General features: G+C 45.8%; 1 long non-coding RNA gene across 1 annotated transcript in view; it reads right to left on the bottom strand.

The window, feature by feature from the left end:
* The window catches only part of LOC308459172, a 142,176-nt gene that overhangs the window by 12,610 nt on the left and 109,267 nt on the right, over positions 1 to 20,299 (bottom strand). The gene's annotated exons all lie outside the window — the stretch shown is intronic.

Genomic DNA, 20,299 nt, shown 5'->3' on the forward strand with positions numbered 1-20,299 from the left:
GTCGGTGGAAGAAGATTGGAAAAAATTTAAAGCTTATTTACAGAAATATTCTAAAATTAATGAATGTTAGAAAGATGCTGGAAAGAAGTTATATGACTTTAGTAGAAATATTATAAAGAATCAAGTATGAATAGATTGATACTGGGTAAAGAGGTAAATTTAAATTTAAAATTGCGTTAAGTTAAATTATGGAACTAAATTTGTGAAAGAGGGAAAGGACTTGCTGGAATATTTAATTGAACTAGAATACAAAAAAGGAGGTGTGAGGAAGTCGAGGAAATAAGCAAATGAAAGATAAGGATATGGAAACATGTGGTTCTTTTGTATGTCTGTTTGTTCTTTTTCGGGTTCTTTTCCCCCCCTTTTTTCTTTTTTTTTGTATTGTTGATGTTTTGTACTACTGTATTTATTTTTTGTCTTTCAGGTTTTGTAACTGTTTATTGCTTATATTTTTCTCTTGTTTCTCTTCTGTTTTTTTTGCAATGTCTAAACTTTAATAAATATTTTATTTAAAAAAAAATGATTTCAAAATCTGGTGCGCCAGTCCAGCCGCACTGGAGGGCAGGGACCACCTGCTATTTCTGCTAGATTTCTGCTCCCAAAATCCTGCCCTGATGGTGTGTCTGCTCTAGAACACTCCTGAGAACCCTCTGCAACAAAAAAGGCTCCCTTGCAAATGCTAAAGCTCACCAAAGCTTCAGTGTCTGCAAACCATGAAGCTCAATTTCAGGATTTTACTTGTAGTGTTTCCTTCTCCCCCTCAAAGAAATTCCTCTTGAACTCACTACAGTGGTACCTTGGTTCTCGAACTTAATCCGTTCCAGGAGTCCGTTCGACTCCCAAAAATGTTCAAAAACCAAAGCTTGGCTTTCGATTGGCTGCACTCAAGCCGGAAGCCACGTCTTGGATGTTCAGCTTCTGAAAAACATTTGCAAACTGGAACACTTACTTCCAGGTTTGTGGCGTTTGGGAGTCAATTTGTTCAGCAGCTAAGCCGTTCAATAACCAAGGTACAACTGTATGAGTTTACAGTGGTACCTCAGTTTACGAACAGCCCTGTTAACAAACTATTCGGTTTACGAACTCTGCAAAACCAGAAGTAGTGTCCCGGTTTGCGAACTTAACCTCGGTCTACGAACAGAATCTGAACGGTGGAAGGGCACCTGCGGCCGAAGGCCTCATTAGGGAAAGTGCGCCTTGGTTTAAGAATGGATTTGGTTTAAGAACGGACTTCAGGAACGGATTAAGTTCGTAAAGCAAGGTACCACTGTATATTGAATTGTATTAACTGCTTGATGAATTTGGTTTTAGTCTTATCTATACGCCACTGTGCTCTTGATAGGATTATAGTGATTGTAACATTAACTCATTTTTAATGCCACAGTTATTATTGTGAATTGCTCTCAGCTCAGCGTTGTTGTTAGGAAAGCAGGATGCAAATATTAAATCGTACCAGTCACAACTCTTGCCTACAGGGCTCCCCGGGTCCTTGTTGGCTTGGTACTCTTGTTGACCCTCTCTCAGCATCAAAAATACCCACCGCAGTTCAACAGGCTCAGCCGTACAGCCCATCATCTCCTTTGGCACTCTTGTAGCTTTCCAAGAAGAGGGATCCAAGGGCGGGGCTTTATCAGAACGCAACAGCAACAAAGCCTATCTCTTTCCCGTCACTCACGGCACAGGCATCTATCTTTAGACGCACTGATAGCGCCTTTTCTCACAGCAGGGAGAGGCGAGAGTGCTGTTGTCTCAGAGGCTTAACACACCCAGCCTTGGCCTCAGCTGACACTCTCTGTTTGGCCATATGGAAAAGCGAGGAGGGATATTGAAGTGAGAAAGGACATAAGGACGTGAAAGGAGCCTGCTGGGCTGGGCCAGTGGCCCTCCCAATCTAGTATCCTGTTCTCACAGTGGACAAAGAGATGCTTGGGGAAAATCTGCAAGCAGGATTCAAGCACAGGAGCCTTCTCCCCTTCTACAGTTTCCAGCAACTGGTATTCATTGCTGCCTCTGACACTGCAGGCGGAGCATAAACATCAGACTTATTATTATTATTAATACCTCTCTGTGGCGATCACACAGGGTCCCCGAACGTTTCACCGTCTCTTGATCCCTGTGCCACCACTTTATTTCTCGCTGCCACCACCCAGGCCCTATCTGGTACAATACTGAGTCCTTTTGTTGTTGTTTAGTCGTTCAGTCGTGTCCGACTCTTCGTGACCCCCTGGATCAGAGCACGCCAGGCACTCCTGTCTTCCACTGCCTCCCGCAGTTTGGTCAAACTCATGCTGGTAGCTTCGAGAACACTGTTCAACCATCTCGTCCTCTGCTGTCCCCTTCTCCTTGTGCCCTTCATCTTTCCCAGCATCAGGGTCTTTTCCAGGGAGTCTTCTCTTCTCATGAGGTGGCCAAAGTATTGGAGCCTCAGCTTCACGATCTGTCCTTCCAGTGAGCACTCAGGGCTGATTTCCTTCAGAATGGATAGGTTTGATCTTCTTGCAGTCCATGGGACTCTCAAGAGTCTCCTCCAGCACCAGAATTCAAAAGCATCAATTCTTCGGCAATCAGCTTTCTTTATGGCCCAGCTCTCACTTCCATACATCACTACTGGGAAAACCAATTTAAATTGGAACATAAACTTCTGTTTATTTATTGCAGTTTAACAAGCGTGTGGTTTCAGAAACGGTATCGGACAATTACAATCATGGGGTGCCTATCAAGACCTATAACTTCCGCTACTTGCTCTCACTCACTAAACCACCTCTCAGATATTTACTTGTCTTCTGAGCTCCTAACTGATCCTGACTCAGCTTATTTCGCTACACTAACTCAACCTACCCACAAACTCTATCCCAATTCAGTCCCACTCCCACCAACCACCCAACTCCCAACGAACTCCTCCCTCGCACCCCTCCCAGAGCCGGTTTTATAGTCCCTCTGACTCCACCCCCTGGGTTCTGATTGGGTAATTTGTTTAACTATTTCACCTCCAGCACTCTCATATGTTAATGTCACACTCGCCCATCTGGCTGGATTTCCCCAGTCACTCTGGGCGGCTTCCAACAAAAGATTTAAAAATACATTAAAAATATCAGTAGCCATCAGTAGCCTAAAGTAAAGGTAAAGGGACCCCTGACCATTAGGTCCAGTCGTGGCCCACTCTGGGGTTGTGGCTCTCATCTCGCTTTATTGGCCGAGGGAGCTTCCGGGTCATGTGGCCAGCATGACAAAGCAGCTTCTGGTGAACAAGAGCAGCGCACGGAAACGCCGTTTACCTTCCCGCCGGAGCGGTGCCTATTTATCTACTTACACTTTGATGTGCTTTTGAACTGCTAGGTGGGCAGGAGCAGGGACCGAGCAACGGGAGCTCACCCTGTCGCGGGGATTCGTACCGCCGACCTTCTGATCGGCAAGTCCTAGGCTCAGTGGTTTAACCCACAGTTACAGCTCTACAATTCTATGGCTCTATTATGGATCAATCTTTAGGGTAGCCTTCGGGTGGTGTCCTTTAGACGGACTACAATTCTTTTTTTAAATATTGTTGTTGTTGTTTAGTCGTTTAGTCGTGTCCGACTCTTCATGACCCCATGGACCAGAGCACGCCAGGCACTTCTGTCTTCCACTGCCTCCCGCAGTTTGGTCAAACTCATGTTGGTACCTTTCGAGAACACTGTCCAGCCATCTCGTCCTCTGTCGTCCCCTTCTCCTTGTGCCCTCCATCTTTCCCAACATCAGGGTCTTTTCCAGGGAGTCTTCTCTTCTCATGAGGTGGCCAAAGTATTGGGGCCTCAGCTTCAGGATCTGTCCTTCCAGTGAGCACTCAGGGCTGATTTCCTTCAGAATGGAGAGGTTTGATCTTCTTGCAGTCCATGGGACTCTCAAGAGTCTCCTCCAGCACCAGAATTCAAAAGCATCAATTCTTTGGCGATCAGCCTTCTTTATGGTCCAGCTCTCACTTCCATACATCACTACTGGGAAAACCATAGCTTGAACTATATGGACCTTTGTTGGCAAGGTGATGTCTCTGCTTTTTAAGATGCTGTCTAGGTTTGTCATTGCTAATTTTTATTAGGTTTTTTTTAACACACCATTTTCAACAATAATTAAACATACTTTTACATCTTATTCAATTTTTTTGGACTTGCATCAGTCCTGTCTGAAAATTTTCCAATCTAATCTCTTAGCATGCATTTCTTATTTTCCCTATTACATTTCAAACGCATAACCAATATCTCTATCTTTTTCTATCTTGTAACACTTCATATATTTCTCCTTACAAAACTTCTTGTAGTCCTACTAGCGTAATTTGTTGATTACAGTTGCTCTTCAAATAATTCATATACTTCTTCCGATCGTCTGTAAATCTCTGGTTCTGCAGGTTTTGAATCCTTCCTGTCATTTTGTCCAATTCTGCATAGTCCATTAATTTCGTCTGCCATTCTTCTTTTGTCGGAATTTCTTCTTGCTTCCATTTCTGGGCTAACAGTACTCTTGCCACTGTCAGACGGACTACAATTCCCCCATCCCCAGCCATTGGCCATGCTGACTAGGGTTGATGGGACTTGGAGTCTGGTAGAATATGGGGGGAAGTACATCAGGGACAAATCTGGCCTAGTCGGAGTAGGACTAGCCTGCTATAGCATAAGGGAGCATCCTAAGTCTCTGCTTCTGGGAGCTGGGGACGGGGAGAGAAAAACCCAGACTCCATACCAGCAGCTGGTGACCCCAATTATCAGGATGCTGTCACTGTTACAGAGTCTTCACACCAGAGATGGGGAACCTGTGGCTCTATGGATGTTGGACTTTAACTAATGTCCTTAACTCCCATCAGCACCCCCTAGAAAGGACAGTGGTCAGGGATGGTGGAGATGTAGCCCAGTAAAAGCTGGAGAACCACAAGTCCCCCATCGCTGGCTTGCGCTCTTTTGGTGAATGGGCACCACCTGCTTCTATAGGAGAAACCAACTGCCCCTCATAGTCAGTACCAATGGGAAGAAGAAGAAGAAGAAGAAGAAGAAGAAGAAGACGACGACTTTGGATTTGATATCCCGCTTTATCACTACCCTAAGGAGTCTCAAAGCGCTAACAATCTCCTTTCCCTTCCTCCCCACAACAAACACTCTGTGAGGTGAGTGGGGCTGAGAGACCTCAAAGAAGTGTGACTAGCCCAAGGTCACCCAGCAGCTGCATGTGGAGGAGCAGGGAAGCGAACCCGGTTCACCAGATTACGAGTCCACCGCTCTTAACCACTACGCCATGCTGGCTCTGCAGAGGAAAGGAAAAGAGCAGAATGAGATGAGGGAGAAAGTCCACAATATATTCCCCTAGACAGAATGAATAAGGAAATGCTTTGCAACCCCTTTTTTCCACTAGAAGAGAACTGTGCTTGGTCTGGGGTTCCTGTCCAAAGAAGCATTCCCATAAATTAAGCTCCCTTTTTGTTTTTTCTAACCTCAGTCCATCTCACCGCAAGGTCTCGGTGCCTTGCCATTTCTCGACCGCGTTGGGGCCATCGGCCATAAATCTCAAGAGTGTGGAAGGCACCAGAGGCCAAGAGTTATGATCTGGACAGGAGGTGTAAATTGCTGCGTGTTAACGCCAGGCTGCCTTTCTTTCTCTTTATTCTCTCTCTCTCTCTCTCTCTCTCTCTCTCTCTCTCTCTCTTTTCCCCCACCTCGTTCTCTTTCGGTCTTTTATACGACTGTCCTTAACAACCGGGAATTAGCAAGTTGCAATTAAGTCGCTGCTCGCTTCCAATTAGCCACCCTCGGCTGAAGAGCAGAGCCACACATCACACCCACATTGGAAGCTGTCGATGGAATATTCCTTTCCTTCCTTTGGAGGTCTACCCGCAAATTGTCCCCTTCCTCCTCGCGTTCCATGTTCCGGAACAGTTATGGTGGTCTCCTGGGATGCCTCATGACCTCCTCCTGGAGCATTTGTGCATACTTTACAGCAATGTGCTCCAGGAGGGGAGCTTCTGTTAGTTCCACACACCCACTCTCTCACACACCTAGTTTTGTGACGCAGAAGTAATACAGGACGAACCTGGAAGGGAACCAGGAGCTACTACAATGAAACGGAGGACTTCTCCCTTCCAGAATCAGAGATTGAACAAACCATACCATTTTAGATCAGTTCCCAAACTCTTTTGGGCCACCCCTCCTTGGTTTCATAAACTCAGCCTCCAGCTGGTAGAGCAGGAGACTCTTAAACTCAGTGTCGTGGGTTCAATCCCCACATTGGGCGAAATCTTTCTGTATTGCAGGGGGCTGGACTAGAGGACCCTCATGGTCCCTTCCAACTCTGCGATTCTGTGATTCTACCCTGTAAAAAATAATCTTCAGAATAGTGGTTTGCGGGAGATAATAACACAATAAAATTCAAGACAGTAACAACGAATTGCCCATTTATTCACAGCCAATGGAAAGTATTTGGTTCGGCTAATTCCACAAAAATGATGAACTTGAGCCAACGATCTGAGAGTCATTTACACCTCCATCGCCCCCCTGACACCCTCTTGCCTCTGAGTGCCCAACTGGGCAAACTCATTGCCCTTCAGAGGGCAATACTGCCCACTTTGAGAAATACTGTTTTAGAATGATGTTGTGTCAAGCCTAGACTATGAGGGACAAACCACTAATAGGCCCTGTAAAGGGAAGATGTTTTGATCAAAGGTTGGTGTCAGGGTACTGCCATCGAAAGGGGGGAGGGGGACAGAAGAGAACAGGGAACCTCCAACGTTGCTGAGCAGTAGTACTTCGTTGGGCAGTGGAGAGAGTGACGCCTCGGGCGAAGCGAGGCAGAGGCTCACAGACTTTACTGTGAGCCAAAGCACCTCGCTCAGCCAGGCTGGTCAGGAGACAAACATGCAGCTTCTGCCGCCCAGTTTTTGCAGAGGTATGAAACGTAAGAAGGGGAGGCGGAGATTCGGGTGTGTGTGTGTGTGTCTAAGTTCTTATGCTGGGGGGACGGACCGGAAAAAGCCACTCCCGGAATCTGCAAGTGACTGAGACAGTGTGCTGGTCCTGGGGGGGGGGGGGGTTACCGTGAGGCGTGGTCAAAGTCCGGTCCTGGGCCGAGGGTCTGGAGACTGTTCACCAAGGGTGAAGCGGGGTCCAAAGCAAGAAGCCGGGCATGGTTGGGAACTCTGGAAAAACAGGTCTGGGTGCTCACAGAAACAGGTTTCCAATGTCGTTGCTCCCGCAACCTGGGACTGGGCTGACTGGCCTTTATCTCCTCTGAGGCATAGGGCAGTCCCGGTCCACAGGTGACTTGCCTCTCCTGGCCTTAAGGCAAGCACTCCTCCTGCGGGAACTTTGTTCCCTCCGTCTCTCTGCCCTGAGCCTCTGCAGCTCAGGAGAGGCTGGAGGGTTACTGGACCCAGAGGCAACCTCACCTTCCTCTGACAGGGCTGGGAGAGGAGCACCTGCAGGCAATGGGTCCTCAATCACCTCCGGAGCCAGAGTGGATTCATCTGGTGTCTGCTCCTGAGGATCCGGCATAGGTGCAGGCCCTTCAGATTCAAGGCCCTGCCCTGGCTCAGCTGGCCCTGGAGGCGGGGACTCCTGTGCAGGCTGGGATTCCTCCGGTTCAGCCTCTGAATCAGATTCCCAGGCCATCACAGACAGACATGAACTCTGGATCTCTGAACTGTACATAGTTGCACTAAATAAAACCTGCAAAAGACAAGTCGGAGTCTTGAATGTTTACTTGCAAGCAATCACCAACAGACCTGACAGTTGGCTAACCTGAACCCCCCCCCCCATGCTGCTGGATTCCAGCTCCCATAATCCTCAGCCAGAAGTGACCAATGACCAGGGATGATGGGAGTCATAGTCCAATAACTTTTGGACAGCCAATGTTTCCCCAGGCCCATCTAAGATGGAGGGATAGTCAAAACTGCCTTAGTTTGGCAGACCTTTCCTGAACCACCCATTCTGGTTCAGGGACGTCATTCTGGAATTCTTCCTCTGAGAAAACAGGCGAAGAGGATAATCTGAAGCCTGCTCATATAAATATTTGAACATCCAGTCTCTCCCAAAAATAATATTGGTTCCAAGGATAAATTCCAAAATGGTGACCATTTGGGGGCAAGGGTTTGAGCACACCAGTGTTTCGTCCAATTTTTTTGTCCAATTTTTTTGCACACTAAATTAGTCAGTGTATTGTGCATAATGGGATTTTAAAAGCCTTGCAGGTTTATGGGGCTCCTTGCCAGCTCTCTGAGTGGCTTCCTTGGCACCAAAGGCTAATTGGGCCAGGAATGTCAAAAGCAGCCAGCCAGACAATTGTATGTTACGCATTTGGTAGCTAGATCTCCACTGGCTGGTTGCATTCTTGCCCCATCAAGAGTAATAATGCATTATAAATTCTGATCCAATGATTTGTTGCCATTGGAGGATGGTTGTTGTTGTTTAGTCATTTAATTGGGTCCAACTCTTTGTGACCCTATGGACCAGAGCACACCAGGCACTCCTGTCTTCCACTGCCTCCTTCAGTTTGGTCAAACTCATGTTTGTAGCTTCGAGAACACTGTCCAACAATGGTACACAGGGCTATTAACAGCTGCTCTTTCACTTTCATAACACATTTCTCCTTTAATTCACATATCCCTTTGGAATTTTTCGAGTTCTGAAACATTCAAAAATCGAAAACTCAACAGCTGACAGCCAGGCCTCCAGATCTTGCACTCAGTGGAAGCCACGTGGCATGTTCGACTCCCAAGCCGTGTTTGAAAACCGAAGCATTTACTTCCAGGTTTATGGCATTTGAAAACTGAAATGTTCAACTTCTGAGATGTTTGAAAACTGCGGTATCACTGTAGTACAAAGCTTTCCTAACTGGAGCTGTCTGATCTGAGGGTTTGACCCAGAGGTTCAGGGTTTGAACCTCTTAAGGGGCTCCAGAGAACAAGAAAAGTTTGGGTGAAAAACTATTTTCCGTATGCTACAACAGCAGCAAGAATACTTATTGCAAAGTATTGGAAGACACAAGATCTACCCACCCTGGAAGAATGGCAGATGAAGGTGATGGACTACATGGAATTGGCAGAAATGACTGGCAGAATCCAAGACCAGGGAGAAGAGTCGGTGGAAGAAGATTGGAAGAAATTTAAAGACTATTTACAGAAATACTGCAAAATTAATGAATGTTAGAATGATGTTGGAATGAAGTTAAGTGGTTTTAGCAGCAATGTTACAAAGGAGTATGTAAAAATGGATTGTTAACAGGTGAGAATCTAAAGTTATAATATATTAAGATAAAGGATTAAGATAAAAACAAAGAGGGAAAGGATTTGCTGAATTAACTAACTGAACTGGAATACAAAAAAGGGAGGTGTGAGGAGGTCAGGGAAACAAGTAAATGAAAGACAAGACATGGAAAGATTGATTTGTTTTTAATTGTTTTTATTTTTCTGTATTTTGTATTTTCTTTTTTCTTTTTTTTCTTTTTCTTTTTTTTGTAACCTTTTCTGAAACTTTAATAAATATCTTTTTTTTTTTTAAAAAAAGAAAAACTGTTTTCCATGGGGCCCATTCACAGCTTTTGCTCTCCATTCAGTTCAGGAACATAGGACACTACCTTGTTTGTTTCTTCAGTGTCTATCCTGCCCTGCCTCCAGAAGGCAACCAGGGTGGCTTTTGGCTGAGCCAAGCCATTGTTCCATCCAAGTCCGTTTTTCTGCACTGACTGGGGAGACTCAGCCCAGTGTGGAGATGCTGGTGAGAAAATAAGAGGAGCCTGCAGGATCAGGCCAATGACCCACCTAGTCCAGCATCCTGTTTTCACCGTGGGCACCCAGTTGCCTGTGGGAAACCAGCAAGTGTGATGGCCTGGGACTCGGGCTCAGACTCGGAACCAGAGGAATCTCAGTCCGCACCAGATCCTTTGCCTCATGCGGATGATCCTTTGGTACCCCCTTCCAACTCTACAGTTCTGTGATTCTATACTTGCAGAGGAACCATTTTCTTAGCCAAGTCTTGTCAATACAGGTGTTGGAAATGTAAAGAGAAAGAAGGTTCTTTTTATCATATGGGGTGGTCTTGTAGTAAGGTTAATGCTTACTGGGAAATGATATACAATGAAATGAAAAGGATGTTTAAAATAACGTTTGTAAAAACAACAACCCAGAAGCCTTTTTCTTGGGAATTATAGGGATAGAACTACCTAAATTGTATAGAAACTTGTTCGTGTATGCGACTACAACGGCGAAAAGGAAAATGGAAAAAAGAAGTTGTTCCAACAAAGGAAGAATGGATACAAAAATTTATGGAATATGCAGAAATGGCGAAACTTACTGGAAGAATAAGAAATCAAGATAACAAACTTTTTATAAAAGAATGGAAATGGTTTATTGAATATTTACAGATAAATTGTACACAGGTAAAAATAATGGCAGGATTGTTGTAATAACCTGCAGTTACATAAGAGTATATATTTAAAGAAGATAAACAAATAAGTAAGTTAAGTTAATTTAGATATGCAGAAGATATTAAATATAAATTAAATATAAATTTAAGAACTGCAGAACTGCAGAAAGAGTCAAGTTTTGAAATATCCAAATGATTGTAAAGTCAGTGAAATGTATCTATCTGAAAAGTATAAGTAAAATTTAAATAAATAAATAATCTTGTTGATACAGGTTTGGGGACCTTGATTAATGTGAAAATTCGGCCTATGCCCGCTGTCTGCTTTTTGCAATATCCCAGCCTGCTATCCTGGATGTTCCTAGAAAGGTTCTTCCTTTCAGTGAAATAACAACAAGGCTATTTCTTTCAAGGTTGATCGATGCCAATTCACACCTTCCACAAAGACTCATTCTTTCATAGGACAACTCCTTGTGAAGTTGTGGACTAAGCTCTCCCAGCGCAGAATCCAAATTCACATTATTATTCTTCCACATGGCTCACGGGCCAAGTTGGCACATCCCTCGCTAACAAATAGAATAAACACAGAGGTGTTGTTGAACGGGTTCCCCCAGTCTGTGTGTGGGCACCTCGGTAAGACTTTCCACTGACTCTTGACATGGCGGGTTGAGTGCGGTTTCGTGAATAATGGGGTGTCGGTAGAGAGAGATGGTGATTTACTAATCGCGGGTGTGTCTTTCAAGAGGATGGATGTTTCGAAAGAAGAAAGACTGATTGAAGGCTAGGGCTGTGCCAAAATGCCATTGGGATTTTTAGATCAGTGATATGCCATTTCAAAGGAATGTATATACTTACTTATATATATCTATAGACCACTAAGCATGAAGAGCATCAAAGCAGTTTGCAATCATATGTCAAATCGTACAAATGGAAACCATATAGAAGTGTTAGAATCGAAAATCAGCTATTACCAAAAGAAATCATGCTTTCACTGGGGCAGCATCCACAAATTATTATTATTATTATTATTATTATTATTATTAATTTTATTTATACCCCACCCATCTGGCTGGGTTTCCCCAACCACTTTAGGAGGCTTACAGCATATTTAAAAGCAGAATAAAAACATCAAGCATTAAAAACCTCCCAATACAGGGCTGCCTTCAGATGTCTTCTAAAAGTCATATAGTTGTTTATTTCCTTGACATCTGAAGGGAGGGCGTTCCACAGGGCGGGTGCCACCACCGAGAAGACCCTCTGCCTGGTTCCCTGTAACCTCATTTCTCGCAGGGAGGGAACCACCAGAAGGCCCTCGGAGGTGGACCTCAGTGTCTGGGCTGAACGATGGGGGTGGAGACGCTCCTTCAGGTATACAGGACCGAGGCCTTTTAGGGCTTCAAAGGTCAGCAGCGACACTTTGAATTGTGCTTGGAAACGTACTAGGAGCCAATGTAGGTTTTTCAGGACCAGTTCTATATGGTCTCTGCTCTAGTAACAATGCACTCTAGATGAGACCACCTTTGAGGGCAGCTGGGTGACTTCCGTTATTTCAAAATGTAATCTCTTCCAACTTCAGGGAACAAATTATGTGCTACACATTTTAATGCCAATCCACCTAATTTGCACTATGCAACATGAAACTCAGCCCATTTGCAGCTATGAAATCTGCACTTCTACAAATGTTATGGTGCAGTTCCCTGTTCAAAATACGTGAAAGATTGCCTCCCCTCAAAAAAGTGCATTTCAGGTGCATATGCACTAAAATCCACCTGAAAGTGAACATTGTGTACAGCAATGCACAGCTTAAAAATGTGCACATTAGGCATAATTGCATTTTTAAAAGCATGCATTCGGAGAAAGGTGTGCAAAATGCATACAAATTTCTGCACAGTTATCTGCGTGTTTTATTTTCAATAGTAAACTCATGTGGAAATGGGGCGAGCTAATCTTCAAATTGGGAAACTGAGAGAAACTGCAGTTTGTGAATTCATCCATCCCTTGCTGCTGGTACCAACTAGTTTCCAAACAACCTCTCACGCCGCTTGTCCAGTTCAAAGCAAAGTGTTGGTTTTAACCTTAAAACCTTCATCCACATGAACTTGGCCAGCTGTTGTGGTCATGTGCCAAGACCAGGGTTTCCCAAACTTGGGTCTCCTGCTGATTTTGGACTACAGTTCCCATCATCCCTGACCACTGGTCCTGCTCGCTAGGGATGATGGGAGTTGTAGTCTAAAAACAGCTGGAGACCCACTTTTTCCTCTCACGCCATTGGGCCTGCTCTCACTTAGATAAATTGCCCCCACCTCACTGAACTACCCTTAACCCGAAGGTCTCTTCTCCTTTCCTCTTAAAATTCTAACCCAGACTATCCTGCGGGGGACCTTTGTGAGGGGATATTTACTAAGTTGGAGTCTCAGACAGGTTTTCTTCAAAAAAACAAATAAAAAAAGATTTATTTAAGGCAAGTGGTATTTAACCAAGTGGATTAAATTTAGGTTGCTTCAGGAATACAGTGTGATTTCACTTTAATTCGTCCTCAGTTCTTTTGGAGCTACAGGTTTGGTTCTTTTATACGGTGATATTTTCTTTCAGTTATCCACCCCCTTTGACAATCCTGCTTCTGAGGTACTTTAAGTAATAGACCAAAGTGCGTTCCACACACACCTCCTTTCACTGGGTTTGAGAGTTTCTTCTGAAACGGCCTCGGTCCAGTATACCTGAAGGAGCATCTCCACCCCCATCGTTCTGCCCGGACACTGAGGTCCAGCTCCAAGGGCCTTCTGGCGGTTCCCTCCCTGCAATAAACCAAGTTACAGGGAAGCAGGCAGAGGGCCTTCTCGGTGGTGGCGCCCACCCTGTGGAATGCTCTCCCACCAGATGTCAAGGAAATGAACAACTACCAGACTTTTAGAAGATATCTGAAGGCAGCCCTGTTTAGGGAAGCTTTTAATGTTTAATAGACTATTGTATTTTAATATTCTGTTGGAAGCCGCCCAGAGTGGCTGGGGAAACCCAGCCAGATGGGCGGGGTATAAATAATAAATTATTATAATATTATTATTATTATTTCACTGGATTTGAGAGTTTCTTCTTTTCCTTAGAAGAATCTCTCCCCTCCAGACTAGATTTGAGACCCAAGTAGGATGTTCCTTTCCAGCTCCTACTCCTCTGGGCTCAACCTCAGTCTCCCAGTAAAATTCCAGTCTATTCCTCCGACTGGAAACCACACTTTGTCCCTCACGATACGCTCAGAGTGGAAGTTGTTTTTCCAGAACCAGCTCTTTCTCCCATTCACTCTTTATACCTCAACCTTGATGTATTACAGTAATTTAATTTGATGTATTACAGTATTTTAATGTTTTTTTGGAAGCCGCCCAGAGTGGCTGGGGAAACCCAGCCAGATGGGCGGGGTATAAATAATAAATTATTATTATTATTATTATTATTATTATTATTATTATTATTATTATTACTACCTATCTCCTAACCCATCTCCCAACCTCTCCAACCTCAATTCCAACCCCACCTTAACCAACCCTCACTCTCCACTAACTGTCTCTCTTCAAATCCTCTCCTTTTAAACTCTCCCTCCTGGAATCACGGCCAATCAGAGGCTGCCGTTTGTTAACCATTTGATGGCAGGGGGAAAAAAAGGAGAAGCACCTGTCCAGCAAAACCAGCTTTTTCATCACAGAGCACAACAGCTCTCTGCCCACTTGTGACTCCCAGAAACTGGTATTCAAAAGCCCCTGAGCATAGCCATATTGGCTAACAGCCATTGATAAGTCTGTTAGGATATAGTTCCATTCCACCTTAAAAGGGAACATGCATGACTGTTGTGTGTCACATGCCTGTTTACTTCCAGTGCTTGCTGGGAACTTCCATTTGTATATAGCTTTTTTATTGCTGCTGTTTTGCTGGACACGAAGGGAAGCAGACATGTTTTTTTCCTTTGTTCCTGCTGCTGAGTAAAATGCTGTAATATACTGCTTACACATGGCTCTGTCCGCCTCTTCTGCTGTGAGGAGATTTACACACTCTGCTGATAGAGTGTGCACGGATCTCTAAACGTATCTGAGGCTTGCGTCGCTGATTGATGCTATTCCAGGGGAGACCAGTGATCATCCGGCTGCTGGCCGGTGGCTGGAGCCAGCTGGGGGCCTGCCTTGATGCCCCCGTCTCTCCAGCAACAAAGTCCTCTTCTCCATGAATTTGTCCAATCCTCATTTAAAGTCATCCAAGATGGTGGCCTTCACTGCCTCTTCAAAGCATCACTGGACTTGTAAAAGGATAAAAGAGTATTGGGAAGTAAATTATAATGAATTGAAAAAAATGCTTAAAAGTACTCCCCCCCCCCCAAAAAAAACCCCAGAGTCCTTTTTGTTGGGGATAATTCAGATGGAAATTCCCAGGTGTCAAAAAAGGCTATTTATGTATGCCATTACTGCGGCCCGTGATTCGTTAGCCCCAAAATGGAAAACGAGTGAGGTCCCATCTAAAGAAGAGTGGCAGCTTAAGCTGATGGAATATGTGCAATTTGCAGACCTAACGTATAGGATAAGAAAACAAGATGAACATATGTTTAGAAAAGATTGGAAACTGTTTATTGAATATATGAGGGGGGGAATTGTGTACACTTGAAAATGTTGGCAGCCTTAAGATAAATTCAACAGTGTAAATAAGTTTTGATGGATGCAATAATGGAATGGTTTAGTTTATGTAAAATGTGCAGGGATTTATGGCATGCAAACTGAACCATGGAAAGAGAAGAAGGGAAGTCACTGCTATTTTAAGGTTGCTTAAATGAATATTCTCAAATGTAAAATAGAAAAACTTAAAGAAAATTATACAAAAAAGAAGTTCTTTCTATATCAGGGGTCAGCAACCTTTTTCAGCTGTGGGCCAGTCCACCATCCCTCAGACCATGTGGTGGGCCGGACTATATTTTTGGGGGGGGAGGGATGAACGAATTCCTATGCCCCACAAATAACCCAGAGATGCATTTTAAATGAAAGCACACGTACTACTCATGTAAAAACACCAGGCAGGCCCCACGAATAATCCAGAAATGCATTTTAAATAAAAGCACACATTCTACTCATATAAAAACACCAGGCAGGCCCCACAAATAACCCAGAGATGCGTTTTAAATAAAAGGACACATTCTACTCATGTAAAAACACGCCTGTCTGTGGGCTGGATTGAGAAGGCGATTGGGCCGGATCCGGCCCCTGGGCCTTAGGTTGCTTACCCCTGATCCATATCTATCTATCTATCTATCTATCTATCTATCTATCTATCTAGCCAGTGTGGTGTAGTGGTTAAGAGCGGTAGACTCGTAATCTGGTGAACCGGGTTCACTTCCCCGCTCCTCCACATGCAGCTGCTGGGTGACCTTGGGCCAGTCACACTTCTCTGAAGTCTCTCAGCTCCACTCACCTCACAGAGTGTTTGTTGTGGGGGAGGAAAGGAAAGGAGATTGTTAGCCGCTTTGAGACTCCTTAGGGTAGTGATTTAGTGGGATATCAAATCCAAACTCTTCTTCTCTTCTTCTCCTATCTATCTATATCTATCTATCTATCTATCTATCTATCTATCTATCTATCTATCTATCATCTATCATCTATCTATATCTATCTATCGATCATCTATCTATCTATCTATCTATCTATCTAGCTAGCTAGCTAGCTAGCTAGCTATCTATCTATCTAGCTATCTATTCTCTCTCTCTCTCTCCTCCATTATGGCAGCTGATGTTTCTATGGGATTTCGTTAAGCCACTTTCAATGCCGTTTGGCAGGAACGCAGCCTATGGAGCTTTTGGATTCGATTGGTTGCCATCCCTTGGCAACTGGAAATGTGTGGATTGATGGTACCGAGTCAAGTAGGCCAGCGCAGGCTATGCGGGGTCACCGCTGACTTTTGCCCAAACCATTTTCTTGTAATTGAATGTCGAGGTTTCTGCCGGGGAGAAATATCCTCGGTGCGGTTACGTAGGAATCAAAAAGAGTTCTGATGAGACGAGTGAACTTGTTTGGGGAGGGGGCTAGGGTTGGTGTAGCATGTCCTTACGCAGCCGCCGAGTCTAGCCTAAAGTGAAATTTCAAGATAAACAAATTTGGAGGTTCGTTGCTGAGCCAAAACCTCCAAGGAATTTCCAGAGAAGTCGAAAGCAGTTTTTTGTGTGGTTTTTTTGCACACATCAGTGCTTCATCCAGGGCTCTGCAGGCTCCAAACTGAACAGTGCCTGGGATGGGTGTTGCTCTGCTGGGACCACCCCGCAAGAAGAAGGTAGCCGGACCAGTTCTTGGCATCTGTCTGTCTCAGGAGACAATGGAGGAGTGTGCCTTTTGGAGGCAAAGTCAAACTTTTGGAAGGTTACAGCTCCTGCTGTGGTTGGAGAGACTGATACTGGAGAGACATGTTTTGTTGCATTTGGGGCAGATGCAGGTGTCCAGTTGCACCATTTTCCAGTTTGGTTGGTGCTTAGCATAGGTCTGGCCCAGAGGGGCCAGCTCCTCTGGTCTGAGATGTTTTGGGGCACCTCAATATATCATGGGAGGTGGCCAGGCCCCCCAATGTTGAGGGGGAGAAGGAGGCTTAGCACAGAACTGAGGGTGCTGTGACTCCAGTGGCCGGCTCCTCCTCCTCCTCCTCCTCCTCCTCCTCCTCCTCCTCCTCCTCCTCCTCTTCCTCTCCTCCTCCTCTTTCTCTTTCTCTTCTTCCTCCTCTTCCTCTTCTTCCTCCTCCTCCTCCTGTTCTTCCTCCTCTTCCTCTTCCTCCTCCTCTTCCTCTTCCTCCTCCTCCTCCTCTTCCTCTTCCTCCTCCTCCTCTTCCTCTTCCTCTTCCTCTTCCTCCTCCTCTTCCTCTTCATCCTCCTCCTCTTCCTCTTCTTCCTCTTCCTCTCCTCCTCCTCCTGTATGGTGTAGTGGTTAAGAGTGGTGGACTCGTAATCTGGTGAACCAGGTTCGCGTCTCCGCTCCTCCACACGCAGCTGCTGGGTGACCTTGGGCTAGTCACACTTCCCTGAAGTCTCTCAGCCCCACTCACCTCACAGAGTGGTTGTTGTGGGGGAGGAAGGGAAAGGAGAATGTTGGCTGCTTTGAGACTCCTTTGGGTAGTGATAAATCCAAACTCCTCCTCCTCCTCCTCCTCTTCTTCTTCTTCTGTGGAGGGGAAGGAGTTGGGAAGCAGAATCCCACCAGTGTGGAGGAGCCACCAGCCATTGAAGCTACATGGCCATTGCATTCAGCTCCACTCCCCAGCTCCTACTGATGTCCTGATGTAACACACACAATATTGCCCCCCCCCCATCACCCTTGCAAGATGGCGCCTCTGGTCTGTCCCATTTGGTGCACAAATAACACACAAGTAGTCTTAAATTCAACACACCTCTTATGCACCTTTGACATAGAATATGCTTCCCCCACCCAAAAACATGTAGGGTTGTTGTATTTTGAAGAACAAAAAAAGAGGACACGTTTACCAGTGCCTGGGGCAAGGGGATGCGGGAGTATGCCGGGTTATGCCCCGGGCAGGGCATGCACTGGAGTGACATTGGAAGGTGCCAGGGAAGGACGCGACAAAATTCAGTACCAAAGGAAGAACCCCGAACATTTTGGCAATTTCAAAAAATCCACCCGGACAGAAATTTTTAACCCTGGAAAAGAGGGTGTGTTCTGAAAAAAGAGGATGTATGGCAACCCTAAAAATAGGCCTTTGGTATACATTATTTGGGACGTGGGTGGAGCTGTGGTCAAAACCACTAAGCCTAGGGCTTGCCGATCGAAAGGTCGGTGGTTTGAATCCCTGCGACAGGGTGAGCTCCCGTTGTTCGGTCCCAGCTCCTGCCAACCTAGCAGTTCGAAAGCACGTCAAAGTGCAAGTAGATAAATCGGTACTGCTCTGGCGGGAAAGCAAATGGCGTTTCCGCTCTGGTTTCACCAGAAGCGGCTTAGTCATGCTGGCCACATGACCCAGAAAAACTGTCTGCAGACAAATGCTGGCTCCCTTGGCCAGTAAAGCGAGATGAGTGCTGCAACCCCAGAGTCATTTGCGACTGGACTTAACTGTCAGGGGTCCTTTACCTTTACCTTTTATACATTATTTAAATTGCAAAATATGTATTGAGTTTACATGTCTGCCTGCTGGAGCTGTCTCATGAACATTGCTTCCCACTGCCTACCACCCAGAGTCCCCCATAAACTAGGGGTGGGGATGCTTTTTTTCCACCCCAAAGGTCACATTCCCTGCTGGGCATCTTTCTTGGGGAGTTAAAAGCAAAAGTGGGCAGATCAATGAATGGAAACATTACCTTTGTAGAGTAGGCCAGCTTCTAAATGCACTCATCCACCCCTCTGTCCTCCAGAGGCATTATCGGAGTTTAAGGACAGTGTCACCGACTGATTGAACACAGAGAAATGGTGGGAGGAACCAACTAGGGAACCCCCCAGGAAGAAGGCTCAGAGCCCGGGGAGTGGTATTGAGAGAAGACTGGAAAGAGGAGGTGTCAGACGCTGAAGACGTAACTGTTGAAGGATCTCAACAATAACCTGTTGAATATTGCAGAGCATACGCAGACTGTCCAGAAGCAGTCGGTTGCAAGCAGGCAGGATCCCAACAGTAACAGGGCTTAGTGAGCAGGGAGATTCTGTGGCAGACAGAAGTCCAGAATCAGAGGGAGAAGCTGAAGCAGGAGAGAAGGAAGCCAAGAAGCAGAGATGAGTCCGGCTGGTGAGGAATCACGGGTGTCTCCCTCTCCTGCTGCAACCAGCTCGTCTTCCCCTTGTGTCGCAGAACCAGAAGAGTCGTGAAAAGGGCAGAGGAGATGTTAGCTTCACGTAGGCGCAGTCTCCGATTGCTTGGGAAAAGCCCTGAAGATGAGGGGACTTAAGACAGCTGTGGGGAGACGGGACTTTCAGTCCCTGCAACTGTTTCATAGGGGCAGGAGCAATCGGAGATGGGTTGCTGTGCTCATTAGGCCTGACACTCCTGTGCAGGTCCTGTTTTTGCTAATAAAGAGCTAACTCCAACTTCCTTGGTGTGATTGACTGCTGGCTCGCTCCTGCCAGACACACTCCGTCCAGGGAAAGGCACTCACAAATGCAATGACAAACCTAGACAGCATCTTAAAAAGCAGAGACATCACCTTGCCAACAAAGGTCCGTATTGTTCAAGCTATGGTTTTCCCAGTAGTGATGTATGGAAGTGAGAGATGGACCATAAAGAAGGCTGATCGCCGAAGAATTGATGCTTTTGAATTATGGTGCTGGAGGAGACTCTTGAGAGTCCCATGGACTGCAAGAAGATCAAACCGATCCATTCTGAAGGAAATCAGCCCTGAGTGCTCACTGGAAGAACAGATCCTGAAGCTGAGGCTCCAATCCTTTGGCCACCTCATGAGAAAAGAAGACTCCCTGGAAAAGACCCTGATGTTGGGAAAGATGGAGGGCACAAGGAGAAGGGGACGACAGAGGACGAGATGGTGGGATAGTGTTCTCGAAGCTACCAACATGAGTTTGACCAAACTGTGGGAGGCAGTGGAAGACAGGAGTGCCTGGCGTGCTCTGGTCCAGGGGGGTCACTAAGAGTTAGACACGACTAAACAACTAAACAACAACAGGGGTGTGCCTATGAAAGGGGTGTGGCCTGTGGAGGGTCCCAGGAGGCAATGAGAAAGGCTTGGTGGTGGGCTGTGCTCAGCCCCCAGGCCTGAAGCTCCCCGCCCCTGCTATAGGCCCAAGTCCTAGAAGCCAAAGCTTTCCGCTCTCCAGCCTGTCAGTCTCCCTAGCCTGCCCAACTCGCCCCTGAGCTGTTGTCTGCTGCGCTCTCCCTTTACTCCGGCTCTGAGAAGCGGGGATACAATTTCAAGCACATCCTTTCCACGCCTGAGGCTGGAGCTGCTCCTGACAGAGCGTGACGGGCTTTTG

This window comes from Podarcis pityusensis (assembly GCF_964106645.2).
Source record: "Podarcis pityusensis genome assembly, chromosome: 12".
NCBI classification, from domain to species: domain Eukaryota; kingdom Metazoa; phylum Chordata; class Lepidosauria; order Squamata; family Lacertidae; genus Podarcis; species Podarcis pityusensis.